Source organism: Danio rerio, chromosome 4 (genome assembly GCF_049306965.1).
Source record: "Danio rerio strain Tuebingen ecotype United States chromosome 4, GRCz12tu, whole genome shotgun sequence".
NCBI classification, from domain to species: domain Eukaryota; kingdom Metazoa; phylum Chordata; class Actinopteri; order Cypriniformes; family Danionidae; genus Danio; species Danio rerio.
In genome coordinates, this window is record NC_133179.1 from 36,492,941 (window position 1) to 36,511,230 (window position 18,290).

Genomic DNA, 18,290 nt, shown 5'->3' on the forward strand with positions numbered 1-18,290 from the left:
AGCAGTAAATTAAGAACATTGCCTTTCGTCTCAGATCCTTCACCACAACAGACAACCACATCAACTGCATTACTGCTGCTGCTGCACTGATCCATCTTTAAATCTCACATTCCATTCCTCATGGAAAACACTGATACTTAAACTCCATTTGGGGTAAGGACTCTCCTCCAAACTGGAGATGGCCACCTTTTTCCAGTCAAGCACAATGGTTTCTTAGAGGTGCTGTTTCATTCCCTGCCATGTCACACTCAGCAGCAAACAGTCCCACTTACTGCATGCTGAAGTTCCATGTCCTATGAAGCCAAAAAGACAACGTTATCTGCAAATGGCAGAGACAGTCCTAGCCTGCACCTAAAATTCTGTCAGTAAAAATTACTGTATTTCTGAGATCAGCCTGAAAAATAACACATTCACAAAATAAAATGAATAAATGGATGGATGGATGGACATTGTAGTGGTGGAAGGGGAAGTTGGATGGCTTGTGTAGATGTTAGATGATCACACACACACACACAAGTAATAGCTTCTAGCTTATTTTTATTACGTTCTTCAGCAGTAACAAGCTTTTCTGTTCTGTCGCTCCCACCACCGACGTTCCCCTCTAGCTCCACCCACTTCCGTTACGTCACTTGACACACAATAAGCTACATCCCCCGCTTTTTTAGCAGGTGACAAGGCAACAAAAAGTAAAAAAATAAAATCAGGTAAATGTATATACAGATCTGGCATGAACTAACGCGCGCATGAAACAAAGTGATCTTGCATGGCCACGACATATGGCGCGTTAGCACTTCTGGAGAGAAAGTGCCCTTTTTTCTGTTACTTTTTAAAATAATAATATAAGCCTATGCATATGTGAGTGTGTGTTCGATATGAGGGCAGCTTTCCCTGTATATATTAGTGCTGTCAATCGATTAAAAAAAATTAACTAATTAATCGCACCTTTTAATAAAAAAATAATCGCGATTAATCACATTTAAAATACTGAAACTTGTAATTTTGCCTATTTAAATGTAAAATTAATGTAAACGCAAGAGAAAAAAAAATTTAAATTCAAAATATAATTGTTTAATAGAATTTTTGTTTAACTTGTAACACAGATTTCTTCATGCAAACAACATACCCACAATAAACCATCAAGATCCTGGCTTGACAGCCATATTTATTAAAGAAATTAAAACACAGGCATGTAAATGACATTTAAATTTCAAAACAATCAATGCCAATAAAGAAAACATTGATTTCCATGTTGGATTCTAAGTGGACTGCAAAAAAATGCCAAAATACAGGAATTGCAGATATGGAAAATGAAAAATTATAATAATAAACTATAGGATACAAACTGTTGCACTCATTGTAAAGTTTTATTGCTGTGAGTTGAGAACATTAGTTGTAGAGTAGAAACAATTTTGCTTAATCCTCCTTTACATTCATCCAGTTGCTAAGACTAGGAGTATCCCGCAAGTGCACAGAGACTCCCAAATGCCCGCAAATGAATGATAATTTCTTGCAAACCAGTCGTTAAATACATTGCACACCCCTCTCGCCCCTACTCAGATACGTCGCTCACTCCACCCCTGACACCCCTCAACGGGCCTGACACAGACAAACACACAGACAGACACACACAACGCGCTGCAGATGTTTTGGCCCCAATGCCCTTCCATACTGGAGCGACTCCCCTCAGATTCAACACGCATGATCAAGTTCATCAAATTTGCTTAAACTAAGCGTCCTAAAGAATTACTGTATTTCACAAGGATTCTGACACAACAACGCAAAGTATACGCTTTCGTTGCGTTTAATGAGGAAACACGCTAAACTTGGAGGGCTCATGCTGAAAGGCAGAGTAATGCCCTGTCTTTGACAGCTCGCGACTTCACCAGACGTACTGAGTACATTTACATAAGACACCAATACTCCGATTTTAATATGATTAAGATAATACTCTTATTAAAATTTAGAATAATTTTTGATTTGGAATAATGGCGTGATGGAAGATTTTAAAAGGAGATGGTGGGGGCAAATATTTTATAACAATGGTGATGGAAGGATGGGAAGAGGGGTCGCTATTTTAGTCAAAGAAGATATAAAGAATGATGTGGAAGAAATATACAATGATAAAGAGGGAAAATGCCTTGCTATTAGAATGAGAGAAAATAATACAACATTATGTAACATTCATGCTCCAGTAGCAAAAAAAGAAAAGAAGGACTTTTTTAAACTGCATAAATGATCTAATGATTTTATGGGGAGAAACTATTTTAATTGGATATTTTAACACGGTTTTTAATAGAACTGATTTAGCAGATGGCATGGTTTTTAGGAATGACACTGGGAGAAAAGAGTTGCAGAAACTAATGGCAGAGCACAAAGAAGTGGACATATGGAGAGTAAGGAATGAAGGAAAAAGAGAATATTCAAGAAGACATTTAGTAGCTGGTAACTTAAAGCAAAGTAGGATTGATTTTATTTTATGCAAGGAAAAACTGGGTGATTTTATAGAGTGTTTATTTTAAAGAAACAGCGCTAAGCGACCACAAGTTTTTATTAATGAAGATTGATTTTAATGAAACCGAAAGAGGAAAAGGGATATGGATTTTAAATACAGAAATTTTAAAAGGAGAACCTTATAGAAAGGCAATAGTGGACTTGATAAATACTGAAATACAAAATGAGTTGCATCATGAAGATAAAAGACTATGGTGGGATAACACAAAATATGAAATTAATAAGTATACGATTAAAATGAGTAAATCAATACAAAAAGCAAAAGCACATGAAGAAGTAGAGGTTAGAAAGGAATTAAAGGACAGTTTAAATCAAGTAAAAGTAAATATAGAGTGAATAGTATTCAACGTTACTGTAATGGTTATTCATTTAAACCAACTTGTTATAAAAATACTTAGTTTGCAATTGTTGTCCGAATTAATCTGCAACGAATTCTGTTATTACAGTACAAATCTTAAATGGTATAAGGGCTCTGATTGGCCATAGCGTTCATTGTAACTCGGAACATGATTGGCTGCCGTAACCAAGAATAGGGTGAATCTTGGTTCCAGCTCGGGACGTGATTGGCCAGCATGACCAAGAATTAAAAAAAATCTTGGTTCCAACTCAGAACGTGATTGGCCGGTGTAACCAAGAATAACCACAACTTACAGGTGACAGTATGCGCCACTGGCCCAGTCTGCACTGTGTGGCATATTTGCCGACATATAACAGAGACTGAAACATTGCTCACACTTGTCTGAGGTGGTCATTTTGACTGCAATCTTGTTTTAGGTTGGCACTTTGTTTTTGAATATTGTATGCTTTTCGAATGCGTATCTGTGCTGCAGTAGAACGCCTTAGCCTCACAGCAAACATTTTGGTTTACAAGCTGTCACTGCTGTCTTCCCAGGAGAGTGGCTGTACTGGTTTCTTCTGGAAGTCCTGAGGGATGTACGGGACCAAGACATGAGAGCGGTTGGGGCAGCCTTTGAACCCAGGAGAGCACCCCACAGGCTCTGTGCTGGCGGCCCCAGAAACTCGATTCACTCCAGAGTAGAACCGAACAACTCCGGCAGGGGCAAACCGCGACCGCACTGCACTGAGAGCAACGCAAAAAAATCCTGGACGAGCCAGCCAGGAGTCGAACCTAGAATCTTCTGATCAGTAGTCAGACGCGTTATCCATTGCGCCACTGGCCCAGTCCGCATCAGCAGTGCTCATTAGCATGGTCGTTGGAAAGAGGACACGGCTCGGTGAACATGGAGTTCCTTCAACGCATGCTGTGCTTTGTTGTCATGGCAAGTTGTGGTGCCGATAGGATGCTCTTACACCGAGCATGTGACAGTCCCTCCCAAGAAGAACTGTGATCCAGGCTCTGAGACTTTCTCTTCTCCAGGAGGAGGTTGCAAACGTTAGAGTTATTTTTGTCAGAGCAGCTGCAGCACACCTGGCTGGAGGCCCACAGCTAGACTTGAGGCCAACCTTCACGCAGACCTTCCCTGGTGGTCTAGTGGTTAGGATTCGGCGCTCTCACCGCCGCGGCCCGGGTTCGATTCCCGGTCAGGGAACATCCTTTTCACCTCCATGCTGAACTTTGAGTAGAGGTTAACTGACTTGGCGAAGGCAAGAAAGCGGCTCGAGCGCAAAAGATGTCCTTCGAGCCGGAGTCGAACCAGCGACCTAAGGATTGCCATCATCCCACCTACAGTCCTCCGCTCTACCAACTGAGCTATCGAAGGCTTACGGGGCAGTTCCACAACCACATCCTATAATGTAGCTGCAGTCCGACCGCTGGCCAAAAAGGACAGAAGCAAAAGCACTCAAGCCTTTCCATACCGGGAGTCGAACCCGGGCCGCCTGGGTGAAAACCAGGAATCCTAACCGCTAGACCATATGGGAACTGCCACTCTTGAAACCCAGTCTTGGCACAAACTCCAGTTCATTCTGATCGCTGGCACGTCCCTGCTCCGCTTGCACAAGTGCCACTCATACACTTACGCACTCTCTCATACACAGTTTCTTGGTTTCCGTAACCGAGAATCTTCTGATCCGTAGTCATAAGCGCTAACCTTTGTGCCACCGTCACTCTGTTCAGCACCTTGTTAGCACATTGCTTGAAGCAAGGACAAGGCTCTGTCAACCCGGAGTTCCTTCACCACACATTCTGCTTTGTTTTTATGGCAAGAGGTTGTGTGGATGGGATGCTCTTACAGGATTCCTGACAGTCCCTCCATAGAAGACCTGAGATCCAGGGTCGGAGACTCTCTCCTCTCCAAGAGTAGGTTAAAAGCAATGGTTTCTTTTGTGTCTGTGTGTCAGAGCCCTTAGGTGTTGCTGCAGCTCAGAGACCTACAAGTGGAGGAGATTACACTGCAAGTCGGCTGGATGACCTCTAAGTGGTAGGCACTTATGCCGCACGTAGGCTGGGTTTGCGATTGATGTGGCTGTAGTAGACATTAGCATGGTCGTTGGAAAGAGGACACGGCTCGGTGAACATGGAGTTCCTTCAACGCATGCTGTGCTTTGTTGTCATGGCAAGTTGTGGTGCCGATAGGATGCTCTTACACCGAGCATGTGACAGTCCCTCCCAAGAAGAACTGTGATCCAGGCTCTGAGACTTTCTCTTCTCCAGGAGGAGGTTGCAAACGTTAGAGTTATTTTTGTCAGAGCAGCTGCAGCACACCTGGGTGGAGGCCCACAGCTAGACTTGAGGCCAACCTTCACGCAGACCTTCCCTGGTGGTCTAGTGGTTAGGATTCGGCGCCCTACCGCCGCGGCCCGGGTTCGATTCCTGGTCAGGGAACATCCTTTTCACCTCCATGCTGAACTTTGAGGAGTGGTTAACTGACTTGGCGAAGGCAAGAAAGCAGCTCGAGCGCAAAAGATGTCCTTCGAGCCGGAGTCGAACCAGCGACCTAAGGATTGCCATCATCCCACCTACAGTCCTCCGCTCTACCAACTGAGCTATCGAAGGCTTACGGGGCAGTTCCACAACCACATCCTATAATGTAGCTGCAGTCCGACCGCTGGCCAAAAAGGACAGAAGCAAAAGCACTCAAGCCTTCCCATACCGGGAGTCGAACCCGGGCCGCCTGGGTGAAAACCAGGAATCCTAACCGCTAGACCATATGGGAACTGCCACTCTTGAAACCCAGTCTTGGCACAAACTCCAGTTCATTCTGATCGCTGGCACGTCCCTGCTCCACTTGCACAAGTGCCACTCATACACTTACGCACTCTCTCATACACAGTTTCTTGGTTTCCGTAACCGAGAATCTTCTGATCCGTAGTCATAAGCGCTAACCTTTGTGCCGCCGTCACTCTGTTCAGCACCTTGTTAGCACATTGCTTGGAGCAAGGACAAGGCTCTGTCAACCCAGAGTTCCTTCACCACACATTCTGCTTTGTTTTTATGGCAAGAGGTTGTGTGGATGGGATGCTCTTACAGGATTCCTGACAGTCCCTCCATAGAAGACCTGAGATCCAGGGTCGGAGACTCTCTCCTCTCCAAGAGTAGGTTAAAAGCAATGGTTTCTTTTGTGTCTGTGGGTCAGAGCCCTTAGGTGTTGCTGCAGCTCAGAGACCTACAAGTGGAGGAGATTACACTGCAAGTCGGCTGGATGACCTCTAAGTGGTAGGCACTTATGCCGCACGTAGGCTGGGTTTGCGATTGATGTGGCTGTAGTAGACATTCATAAAAATAAAAAAATATATAAACTGCTTACTCTGAGGTTGTGTTTAGGGTTGGGGTAGGAGTAAAATTGAATAAAACACAGCAGGTTACCGTGAGGTTGGGCCTAGGGCTGGGGTAGGTGTGATTTTAATAAACTGCGATAGGTTGTATTCTGTGCCATGTACGAGACATTGAATCAATGAAACCCACATGGAGGTTTGTTACTGTGAGGTTGGGTTAAGAGTTGGGGTAGGTTGGGAGGTTGATAAAACACAGCAGGAAACTGTGAGGTTGGTTTAAGGATTGGGGTAGGTTTGACATTCAAACATAACTGGTTGGACGCAGTGTCTTGTACCAGACATTAAATGAATGAAAACTCCAGGAGGTTTTTACAGCCCACTTGGGGCTGACCAGGTCGTTTGGAGCAGGCTCCGATTTCTATTTATACCTTTCTCAGTCAGGTAACTTCCTTTTCAGTAGTATGAGCGTCTGCACTGTGTGGCATATTTGCCGACGTATAACATAGACTGAAACATTGCTCACACTTGTCTGAGGTGGTCATTTTGACTGCAATCTTGTTTTAGGTTGGCACTTTGTTTTTGAATATTGTATGCTTTTCGAATGCGTATCTGTGCTGCAGTAGAACGCCTTAGCCTCACAGCAAACATTTTGGTTTACAAGCTGTCACTGCTGTCTTCCCAGGAGAGTGGCTGTACTGGTTTCTTCTGGAAGTCCTGAGGGATGTACGGGACCAAGACATGAGAGCGGTTGGGGCAGCCTTTGAACCCAGGAGAGCACCCCACAGGCTCTGTGCTGGCGGCCCCAGAAACTCGATTCACTCCAGAGTAGAACCGAACAACTCCGGCAGGGGCAAACCGCGACCGCACTGCACTGAGAGCAACGCAAAAAAATCCTGGACGAGCCAGCCAGGAGTCGAACCTAGAATCTTCTGATCAGTAGTCAGACGCGTTATCCATTGCGCCACTGGCCCAGTCCGCATCAGCAGTGCTCATTAGCATGGTCGTTGGAAAGAGGACACGGCTCGGTGAACATGGAGTTCCTTCAACGCATGCTGTGCTTTGTTGTCATGGCAAGTTGTGGTGCCGATAGGATGCTCTTACACCGAGCATGTGACAGTCCCTCCCAAGAAGAACTGTGATCCAGGCTCTGAGACTTTCTCTTCTCCAGGAGGAGGTTGCAAACATTAGAGTTATTTTTGTCAGAGCAGCTGCAGCACACCTGGGTGGAGGCCCACAGCTAGACTTGAGGCCAACCTTCACGCAGACCTTCCCTGGTGGTCTAGTGGTTAGGATTCGGCGCTCTCACCGCCGCAGCCCGGGTTCGATTCCCGGTCAGGGAACATCCTTTTCACCTCCATACTGAACTTTGAGGATAGGTTAACTGACTTGGCGAAGGCAAGAAAGCGGCTCGAGCGCAAAAGATGTCCTTCGAGCCGGAGTCGAACTAGCGACCTAAGGATTGCCATCATCCCACCTACAGTCCTCCGCTCTACCAACTGAGCTATCGAAGGCTTACGGGACAGTTCCACAACCACATCCTATAATGTAGCTGCAGTCCGACCGCTGGCCAAAAAGGACAGAAGCAAAAGCACTCAAGCCTTCCCATACCGGGAGTCGAACCCGGGCCGCCTGGGTGAAAACCAGGAATCCTAACCGCTAGACCATATGGGAACTGCCACTCTTGAAACCCAGTCTTGGCACAAACTCCAGTTCATTCTGATCGCTGGCACGTCCCTGCTCCGCTTGCACAAGTGCCACTCATACACTTACGCACTCTCTCATACACAGTTTCTTGGTTTCCGTAACCGAGAATCTTCTGATCCGTAGTCATAAGCGCTAACCTTTGTGCCACCGTCACTCTGTTCAGCACCTTGTTAGCACATTGCTTGAAGCAAGGACAAGGCTCTGTCAACCCGGAGTTCCTTCACCACACATTCTGCTTTGTTTTTATGGCAAGAGGTTGTGTGGATGGGATGCTCTTACAGGATTCCTGACAGTCCCTCCATAGAAGACCTGAGATCCAGGGTCGGAGACTCTCTCCTCTCCAAGAGTAGGTTAAAAGCAATGGTTTCTTTTGTGTCTGTGGGTCAGAGCCCTTAGGTGTTGCTGCAGCTCAGAGACCTACAAGTGGAGGAGATTACACTGCAAGTCGGCTGGATGACCTCTAAGTGGTAGGCACTTATGCCGCACGTAGGCTGGGTTTGCGATTGATGTGGCTGTAGTAGACATTCATAAAAATAAAAAAATATATAAACTGCTTACTCTGAGGTTGTGTTTAGGGTTGGGGTAGGAGTAAAATTGAATAAAACACAGCAGGTTACCGTGAGGTTGGGCCTAGGGCTGGGGTAGGTGTGATTTTAATAAACTGCGATAGGTTGTATTCTGTGCCATGTACGAGACATTGAATCAATGAAACCCACATGGAGGTTTGTTACTGTGAGGTTGGGTTAAGAGTTGGGGTAGGTTGGGAGGTTGATAAAACACAGCAGGAAACTGTGAGGTTGGTTTAAGGATTGGGGTAGGTTTGACATTCAAACATAACTGGTTGGACGCAGTGTCTTGTACCAGACATTAAATGAATGAAAACTCCAGGAGGTTTTTACAGCCCACTTGGGGCTGACCAGGTCGTTTGGAGCAGGCTCCGATTTCTATTTATACCTTTCTCAGTCAGGTAACTTCCTTTTCAGTAGTATGAGCGTCTGCACTGTGTGGCATATTTGCCGACGTATAACATAGACTGAAACATTGCTCACACTTGTCTGAGGTGGTCATTTTGACTGCAATCTTGTTTTAGGTTGGCACTTTGTTTTTGAATATTGTATGCTTTTCGAATGCGTATCTGTGCTGCAGTAGAACGCCTTAGCCTCACAGCAAACATTTTGGTTTACAAGCTGTCACTGCTGTCTTCCCAGGAGAGTGGCTGTACTGGTTTCTTCTGGAAGTCCTGAGGGATGTACGGGACCAAGACATGAGAGCGGTTGGGGCAGCCTTTGAACCCAGGAGAGCACCCCACAGGCTCTGTGCTGGCGGCCCCAGAAACTCGATTCACTCCAGAGTAGAACCGAACAACTCCGGCAGGGGCAAACCGCGACCGCACTGCACTGAGAGCAACGCAAAAAAATCCTGGACGAGCCAGCCAGGAGTCGAACCTAGAATCTTCTGATCCGTAGTCAGACGCGTTATCCATTGCGCCACTGGCACACACTGTTCAAGGAGTGCTCATTAGCATGCTGTTTGGAAAGAGGACATGGACCGGTAAACATGGAGTTCCTTCAACGCATGCTGTGCTTTGTTGTCATGGCAAGTTGTGGTGCCGATAGGATGCTTTTACACAGAGCATGTGACAGTCCCTCCGTAGAAGAACTGTGAACCAGGCTCTGAGACTTTCTCTTCTCCAGGAGGAGGTTGCAAACGTTAGAGTTATTTTTGTCAGAGCAGCTGCAGCACACCTGGGTGGAGGCCCACAGCTAGGCTAGAGGGCAACCTTTAGCCAGGCCTTCCCTGGTGGTCTTGTGTTTAGGACTTAGTGCTCTTACCGCTGTGGCCTGGGTTCAATTCCTTGTCAGGGAGCTTCCTTTTCACCTCCATGGTACAAATTTGCTTGAAATAACGCAAAAACCGCCAATTTACACTTTTTAGTGAAATATTTGTGTCCTAATAGTGTTTTTAGCAGTGTGGGACACATATACGACTATCAACAGCTCAAAAAATGTGTTTTGGAGTTTCGTGACCCTTTAAGGTACAAATGGTAGAGAAAATACACAGATGAAAATCTTACTTTGTTTTTCTTTTAACTAAGTATATTTTTATATGTTTTGTTGTTTTGTCTCAAATTATTTTATGTAGGACACAAATGCCTCAAATGCAGCTTTAACATCATTGGAATAAATTATATTTTAACATATTCAAATGGAAAAGCTAACATATTAAAAAGGAATAATTATTTACAAGGTTACTTTTATATCTGCATTTTTATAAACTAAAGCAGTTTTGTCCCAAACCTTTGAAAAATAGTCCATGTTGTCTTTATATTTTTAGATGCTTTATTTATTACTGATTTTTCTTTATGCTTTCAAAATATGTAATTATGCAGTTGAAGTGATATTGTGCTATTTTGCTACATAGTAGAAGTGAACTAGTTTTGTTTTGTGTTAAAGCCACAATGGCCCTGTATAAAAGTGCTTTACTGGGACCTTATAGGCACATTTTGTGCCTGGACTCAACTTAGTATTAGTGGGACCTAACTATTTTGTTAATTACTAAATGCCCACAGAGCATGCTCATAGGACATACTTCTGACTCAGATAGTATACCTATACTTTGCCCATTGTGGCTATATACACTCCACTTTGTTTGGACTTGCTATGGGCCCAAAGTGAACTTCTGTTTCGAGTGGGCCAGCCCACAGTTTGGTCTAGCGACATTGTATATGTTTTTGGTATAGACATGTTTCTTTGGAAATTTGTGCAGTAATACTGTACACTCAAGTACATGAAGGTGAGCTTTAGCAAACAGCATAATACATTCAAAACTATTGTATAAAAATATCATATCTTATTAAAAAAAGCATATCTTAATTAAGATATAAATTGGATCTCATTGAAATACTGTAGAAATTATCCAAAAGAATTTTTATGTATTGTACTATAAAACAATCCTATAGCAATGGTTCCAAAATATGATCAAAATTCTAATTGAATTCCTTCAAAGAAATCCTATAAGATGCTACTTTTTTGTCTGTTTGGCAGTGCCACAAAAAAATTCTGTGAAACCGGTCCAATCTACTTTTTGTTCAAGTTGTTTTTTGTTATGTGCGTCAGCAACTCCCTGGATGCGTATTACAGTTCACAGGCAGTAAAACGGCCCAGTGGCCTAAAGGATAAGGCACCAGTCTTCGAAGCTTGGGATTGTGGGTTCAAGTCCCACCTGGGTTGTCTTTGATGCATTTCTTATTAAGTTGGCTGTGCAGCACAATCCAGTGTGACCTTCAAAAAGCTAGGTTCATACCCTTAGGTCAAAAAGACATGACAATGGAAAACTCTTTAGAGAATATGTTTTGTCATTAGGTGTACACACCAGATTGTCTGAATGCAATATGGTATAGGGATCCTAAAGTGCTGTTTTCTGAGTTATAAGAACTTCCTGAGCCATACAACAGATATGGCAAACGCTAGTATTGGCCCAGTGGCCTAATGGATAAGGAATCAGCCTTCAAAGCTAGGGATTGTGGGTTTAAGTCCCATTTGGGTTGTGTTTGTTGGGTTACATATAAATTGTATGGAAAGAATCCTGACATGTCTCCTCAAAGCTTATGCGTGATGATCTGAGGTCAATAGTTCGCTTCAAATTCTCAGACTTGCTGCACACTTCAATTAAGATTCATCCAATCTTGCGTGAATTATCCAATCACGTTACGCTCTGGTAATGGAGATCTTGACTTCAAGTACCCGGTGGCTTTCAAATAATGGTCTCATGTTAGGTGGATGATGATTAAATGCAAACAAGAAAATAGCTGCAGAAAGGTTGTGATTTCATATTAATGAGAGTGGCCTCGTCTGGAATTTGAAACTCAAGACCAGTCTCAAACCATACCCCAGGACCAATGAGACACGAATGTGGATGATTACACAAAGAAAATGTTTGTTCATTAGTTGCAAACATAGAGATCCCAAAATGCAGTTTTCCTCTTGTTGAGGGCATACAAGAGCTCCATGACAAAAACTTGGTAACATGGCCCAGTGGCCTAAAGGATAAAGCATCAGCCTCTTGAGTTGGGCGTTGTGGGCTTAAGTCCCATCTGGGTTGTCTTTGAAGGTCTCACATCAAGTTGGGAGCAATGTTTGTTGGATGAAACACAGTAGCTGTGAAAACCTTCTAGAGATGTGTTTGCGTGTCATTAACTTCCTTCGTTGTCATCCTTATTAGAACGATCCATAAACAAATCTAACAACTGAATCATTGCCGCTACTTTCTTTCAAATCAACTCACTTTTATTGTCACATCAGCAGCAGCATGTGTGCTATGATGAGTGAAAAGCTTAGGTGCTGGCTCCAGACAGCACAAAATACAGAGTAATACAGTGCAAATACAACGACAGTACAAAATACAGACAGTGCAAATGAAATGACAGTGCAAAATACAGACAGTGCAAATACAACGACAATGTGAAATTGACAGCGATGTGAACAATGAATAGATGTCCACATAGTTGTAGGCAGTATTGTTTCAAGTATGGATTGGTTAAAGTGCAGTGCAAGCTACATATTGATGGTGTGCAGTGAGGGTATGGTAGAGTCTGTGTGTGGTGTGTTAAGTGTTCATCAGCCTGATAGTCGGAGGGAAGAAACTTTCCATCAGCCAGCTGGTACGTGACCGGATGTGGCAGAACCATCTGCCTGACGCCTGTTTCACACCGCAAGCGTCAGCGGCGCGTGAGCAGAGCGTGAGCAGCGCGTTTGTCGAGCAGTAGCAGCACGCAGGCGTTTGCCTTTCACACCAGCTGCGTCTGCAGCGCGCAGCTCTTCGGCAGCTGCTGCTGAGATCAACCTATCTCTGTCTATTCTATCTAGTTACCCATGTCTCTCTATATACAAATACACTTTTTAAACTTTTCATCTGCACCAAGGCCCCTCCTATGCTGTTTCTTTAACCTGCAAATATTTATTTTACAAATTTTATAGATCAAATAGTACTGTATGCTTCTAAAGCTAACTTATATGAAAAGTGTCTACAGTCAGAAGACAATCACCTGTGATATCATGTCATTTGTTTTTTGATTATCAGGTTGCTGTAGACCTAGTTATAATCATATTTATACAATATAGTTATAATGATATTTATACATGATCAAACTAGTGTTGCTTTCTCCGCTTCAGTAATGTCCAGCGGCAGAATAACAGCTCGTTAATTCATGCTCGTGCAGATGATGAGACGGACAAAAGTAATTAATGCATGCCATTCTTTTACTTATTTTCGTGTTGTCAGATTCAGAGTGCAATTTGTGCAAACAGCTCCCGGTAGGAATAACTCGAGTGAACATAAAACAAAGCCGATTAAAACTTTCTTCCTCTGCTCCGCTGCACAGAACACAGCGAGCTCACATCATCCAGCATGCGTTTCGAACTACACTACCCACAATACACTTCGCTATGGACTACAATTCCCGTAAATATTCTATTTCCCCTCTCCTACAACACTAGTGTGCAACTGATACTAAAATTGTTTTACATTTGGTTTTGTAGTTCGGACCTAAATAAATGTTTGTTGCCGTTTTAAATCGTTTTAAGTGAATTTGAATGACTATATATAAACCATTTGACATTATTAATGCATTTATTGGGTAAAATTGCTACTTTTTACTGTCATTTAATGTATTTTGGTCGTTGTCAATGCACTGTCACTTTAATTGAGCGTGAGCAGCGCGTCAAAAATAGACCCAGCGCCGAAACTATCGCTGCACTGCTGCTTCGGCGACGCTCACGCCTCGCTCTGACGCGCTGCTGCTGCGTGCGGTATGAAAGCTCTAATCTGTTAACATGGACGCCGAAAACACACGCGCTGCTCACGCTCTGCTCACGCGCCGCTGACGCTTGCGGTGTGAAACAGGCGTGAGGGTAGCAAACTATTTTGTCGGTATAATTGTACATGTTTGACTAATTTAGATTAGAAATAGATTGTGGGTTCAAGTCCCACCTGGGTTGTCTTTGATGCGGTTCCTTTTAGGTATCTGTTGCAGCGCAATCCAGTGTGACCTTCAAAAAGCTAGGTTCATACCCTTAGGTCAAAAAAACATGACAATGGAAAACTCTTCAGAGAAGCTGTTTGGTCATTAGGTGTACACACCAGATCATCTGAAAGCAATAGGGATCCTAACGTGCTGCTTTCTGAGTTACAAGAACTTCATGAGTCATACAACAGATATAACAAATGCTAGTATTGGCCCAGTGGCCTAATGGATAAGACATCACCCTTCGAAGCTGGGGATTGTGGATTCAAGTCCTGTTCGGGTTGTGTTTTTATGGGTTACATTTAAGTTGTGTGAAAAAATCCTGGCTTGTCTACTCAAAGCTTAGGTGTGATGATCTGAGGACAATAGCTTCGAAGTCTCAGACTTGCTGCACACTTCAATTAGGATTCATCCATTCTTGCTTGAATCTCACTGTCACGTTACAAACCTAAAAGGTTCCGCTAAGCTCTGGTAATGGAGATCTTGACTTCAAGTACCCCATGGCTCTTAACTAACGGTCTCATGTTAGGTGGATGATGATGAATTGCAAACAAGAAAATAGCTGCAGAAAGGTTGTGATTTTAAGTTAATGAGAGTGGCCTTGACTGGAATTTGAAACTCTCAAGACCAGTCGCACTATACGCTAGAACCATACCCCAGGACTGATGAGACACGAATGTGAATGATAGCAGAAATAAAATGTTTGTACTATTAGTGACGTGGCCCAGTGGCCTAATGGATAAGGCATCAGCCTCCGGAGCTGGGGATTGCGGGTTCAAGTCCCACCTGGGTCGTTTTTGAAGGTCTCACTTCAACTTGGGAGCAATGGTTGTTGGATAAAACACAGTGGCTGTGAAAACCTTCTTGAGATGTGTTTGTGTGTCATTAACTTCCTTCATTGTCATCCATATTTCCTGTTATGACTAAAAGGGTACTCTGTGCTTACATATAAAGCTGGTGGGGTTTTCATGATCCATAAACAAATCTAATTACCGAACCATTGCCACTGCTTCTTTTTGTCTGTTTTGTACATGTTAGAATGATTTACAGTAGTTGAGAGTTCAATGTGGCTATTACCTCCGTGGCATATACCGCCGCCGCTTTAAATGGACAAGCACGAGTTTTTAATGTATGACCGCAGTCTGTGAATATGCCGCCAGAGGGCACAAAGGGATGCTAACAGACAGAAATAGCCTATACAGCAGCTGTAAATATGCTACTGTTCTTATAAATAAAGATGAAATTATAAAACAAAGCATTATAATTCCTTCATTAATCATTAAACATTTGTTAACACGCTTTATTATCATTGTAAACTTGTTAAGTGCAATGAGGATTAATTTTGGAAAGTAGAATTGAAGAAATAAAAGACAACTAAAATATAAGCACAAACATTCATAACAAATAAGTAGGCCTAAATAAATAAATAAAGCAGTCTTTTAGCCTAAATATAAAAAGATGTTGTTTGCTATTTTGATAGGACTAGGACAGTCATTTAATAAGCTTTTTCATTTATATCTTCATTTACATTTTTACTTATGTTTTCGTTGTTGATTAAGCATAAAAAGAAATTGGCTTACCTCAAGCAGATCACTAAAAGTATAAAAAAAATAATTTTGCCGCAGGACATAAATGAAGTCCCGCAAATTTATTTTTAATAACTTAGTTGTAGTTCAGTTCATTTTTTTTTCGAAACGCCAATGTTCTCCTTTAAAGTATAATTGTTGTTTTGTTTTTTGTTTGTTTTTTTTACTTGTAGTAATGGCTCAGTATCTTTGGTATTTTAATTTCAATTTTTAGTCACCTTGCGTGTGAAATATAATTCGCGCATAACCGCGTAAAAAGAAGAAAAAGCTGTCAAAAGTCAGAGCCAATTCATCCAAATTAGCCATATTAAAATACAGCATGTATGTTAATACAGGCAGAGTGTAAACAAACTCAGGGTAAGGCTAAATTATGCACTTTCCTTTAAAGGCAAGATTTGCGGTGAACGAAGAAGAGGTTTTACCAACCACTTATTTACAAATATATGTCAATCATCGTGCTCATGAGTCAATATGTTGCCTTTTTATGTTCTGTCTTTTCATCTAGCAGCAATAATGACGACTGGAAAACTTTGCTTAGAACGAAAATGAACTGTTTACTGAAGTTTTTTTGAAAACAGGAGCGAAACTCCGAACACACACACTCTCTCACACTGAGTCAGTTGCCAATGGTTACAGGCGCGCTTTCAGTAGCGCTAATCATCATAGGAAAACTGTTCTTAAAGCAAAACAGCATATATAAATGCCAAGGTAAATAAAGTCACTTTATGACAATTAAACGATAAATGGAGCATTAATTAATCACTCTTGCAGCTACATATCAATTTAAGTCATAACATTTTATAGCCTACATGCTACTATGGTGTATAATAATGTTTGTTGAAACAGTAAACTGGTTTACCAACTTGAATTTGGAATCGGGCCAGCCGAGTTGATTTCAGAAAAGATTTTTTTTAATTATACAAATATATTATTAAATTACCGCTATTTTGGAGACCATGCGCTTCTTCACCCTCTTCTCCACTGTTTTCTTAAGTAAGTTAAAATGATGTTAAAACATGAAACGTAGGAAAACACAGTACAAATAATCATGAAGGAGATAACGGAAAGACAGAATGGTAATTATAATAATAATTACCCTGTTTGAGTTCCTGGTCCTCTTTCCGTAAAAGATGAGCTTTTCATGACTGAATAGGTCAAGCAGAAGATCAGCTAAGAAAAGTTCTACAGGGTCTGTGGCACTTGCGGCCTTTATGGGCTCATACAGGTTGTGTGTGAATCTTTGCCTATCTTTTGTATATGACAATAGCCTGTACTGTATACAGTAGCCTACATTTACCAACCTACCCTAATCCTTTAGCTTTCTTTTTTTTTTTTTTACAAAAAATTTGTTGCAAAGTAGCAATAGGCAAGTTTTTACAGCAACACGCAAATATGTTTCAAAGGATTAAAATATTACAAAAATTGTTATTTTTTACATAAATATAAAAACTGCTGCCTCCATGCCTTCTTCATCTCGGGTGGCTTGTTTTTAGTTCATTCATAACAACTTGCTTTTTTATAATGTTATTATTATTAGCAGCAGTATTGTTTATTAAATGCAGATTTATATTTGTGTTATTAAAAACAAGCTTAGATTTGTCCACGTGTCTGGTTTTGGACCAAATGGGGCAAAGCTAAATTATATGTACATAAAACAATACACAACAAAAGAGTTTAGAAATATTAAATATGAAGCATGAAAAGATGACTTTAATCAAATCACACAAACAGAGCACTTTTCGGGAGAGTAAAACCATCAGAAACCTACCTCCTTTTCTGCCATCCAGTCCTGAGCAAATAAGTGTTTATGTTTTTGTCTGGTGTGGTTAAATAAAATAAATAAATAAATAAATAAATAAATGTAAAGCTTTATTATGGCTGTTGAGCGCAAGGAAATATAGGCTATTTCCCAGAGATGGGTTGCGGCTGGAAGGGCATCTGCTGCGTAAAAACTTGCTGGATAAGTTGGTGGTTTGGACTAGGCTGATAAGAAAATGAATAAATGAATAAAATATAAGCTATAGCATAGTCTATATTTTATTACTTGCACTTATGTCCGGCAACACTTAACAATTTCCTTGATAACTGAATAATATGCAACATCCTTAAACTATTCTCTTAAATAAAGGCAAATTACCTATCAAATGTCATTTAGCCAAGGGAAATATTAATATGATTAGGTTTCTCCTGAGCATTTGGGCAGAATGTTTGATGATGTCTATCAAAAAGAGGATGTTATATAATATATATTTTACCGACCTATTACCGAAAAAATGTCTTTGGCCAACTTAACCCTGACGTTTTTGTCGAGATCCCCCCTGTATTTTACCATTTAATCCCGGTATCATGTTTATCCCACTTTATTTTTCAGTTATATCAATGGGTGCTGTTACTGCTCCGGTCAGCTAATCAAAAACTTGTCTGCATATTTACTTATGGGTGGGTCACAGGTGAATAAGATCAATCTTTGGTTATGCAAACTTTGACCACAAAAAAGCTCACTACAAATATGCAGACATCTTCATTCTTACAATACCCAAATAAGCAACACATTCATAATCATGATGATTATTTTTGCCAGTGCAATGCGTGCGCTAGTTTTATTCATCCATTCACGTTGATGATCATGTTAATGGATGGCTGCAAACTTCACAGTTCATCGGGCACAGTTAACAACCTTGCTGCATATTGCAGCACATTAACAAATTGACTCATAATCGCTTAGCTATCATAACCGTTTTGTGTTTCATTTATAGATTTAATTACAGATCATTTTAACCAATTATTGCAAT

At 41.7% G+C, this 18,290-nt stretch overlaps 12 non-coding genes across 12 annotated transcripts; 3 read left to right on the forward strand and 9 right to left on the reverse strand.

Moving 5' to 3' along the window:
• Nucleotides 1-3,619: 3,619 nt before the first annotated feature.
• trnas-acu (transfer RNA serine (anticodon ACU)) lies at nt 3,620-3,692 on the reverse strand. Its single transcript has one exon. It is a non-coding gene; the product is annotated as a tRNA-Ser (tRNA).
• Nucleotides 3,693-3,989: 297 nt separating this feature from the next.
• Nucleotides 3,990-4,061, forward strand: trnae-cuc (transfer RNA glutamic acid (anticodon CUC)). The gene has a single exon. It is a non-coding gene; the product is annotated as a tRNA-Glu (tRNA).
• Nucleotides 4,062-4,145: 84 nt separating this feature from the next.
• trnay-gua (transfer RNA tyrosine (anticodon GUA)) lies at nt 4,146-4,232 on the reverse strand. The gene is given in 2 exon segments: nt 4,146-4,181; nt 4,196-4,232. It is a non-coding gene; the product is annotated as a tRNA-Tyr (tRNA).
• An 88-nt stretch (nt 4,233-4,320) lies between these two features.
• On the reverse strand, nt 4,321-4,392 carry trnae-uuc (transfer RNA glutamic acid (anticodon UUC)). The gene has a single exon. It is a non-coding gene; the product is annotated as a tRNA-Glu (tRNA).
• Nucleotides 4,393-5,380: 988 nt separating this feature from the next.
• trnay-gua (transfer RNA tyrosine (anticodon GUA)) lies at nt 5,381-5,467 on the reverse strand. The gene is given in 2 exon segments: nt 5,381-5,416; nt 5,431-5,467. It is a non-coding gene; the product is annotated as a tRNA-Tyr (tRNA).
• Nucleotides 5,468-5,555: 88 nt separating this feature from the next.
• On the reverse strand, nt 5,556-5,627 carry trnae-uuc (transfer RNA glutamic acid (anticodon UUC)). The gene has a single exon. It is a non-coding gene; the product is annotated as a tRNA-Glu (tRNA).
• A 1,457-nt stretch (nt 5,628-7,084) lies between these two features.
• trnas-acu (transfer RNA serine (anticodon ACU)) lies at nt 7,085-7,157 on the reverse strand. Its single transcript has one exon. It is a non-coding gene; the product is annotated as a tRNA-Ser (tRNA).
• Nucleotides 7,158-7,454: 297 nt separating this feature from the next.
• trnae-cuc (transfer RNA glutamic acid (anticodon CUC)) lies at nt 7,455-7,526 on the forward strand. The gene has a single exon. It is a non-coding gene; the product is annotated as a tRNA-Glu (tRNA).
• An 84-nt stretch (nt 7,527-7,610) lies between these two features.
• trnay-gua (transfer RNA tyrosine (anticodon GUA)) lies at nt 7,611-7,697 on the reverse strand. Its single transcript is given in 2 exon segments — nt 7,611-7,646; nt 7,661-7,697. It is a non-coding gene; the product is annotated as a tRNA-Tyr (tRNA).
• An 88-nt stretch (nt 7,698-7,785) lies between these two features.
• Nucleotides 7,786-7,857, reverse strand: trnae-uuc (transfer RNA glutamic acid (anticodon UUC)). Its single transcript has one exon. It is a non-coding gene; the product is annotated as a tRNA-Glu (tRNA).
• A 1,457-nt stretch (nt 7,858-9,314) lies between these two features.
• Nucleotides 9,315-9,387, reverse strand: trnar-acg (transfer RNA arginine (anticodon ACG)). Its single transcript has one exon. It is a non-coding gene; the product is annotated as a tRNA-Arg (tRNA).
• Nucleotides 9,388-14,633: 5,246 nt separating this feature from the next.
• Nucleotides 14,634-14,706, forward strand: trnar-ccg (transfer RNA arginine (anticodon CCG)). Its single transcript has one exon. It is a non-coding gene; the product is annotated as a tRNA-Arg (tRNA).
• The last annotated feature ends 3,584 nt before the right edge of the window (nt 14,707-18,290 follow it).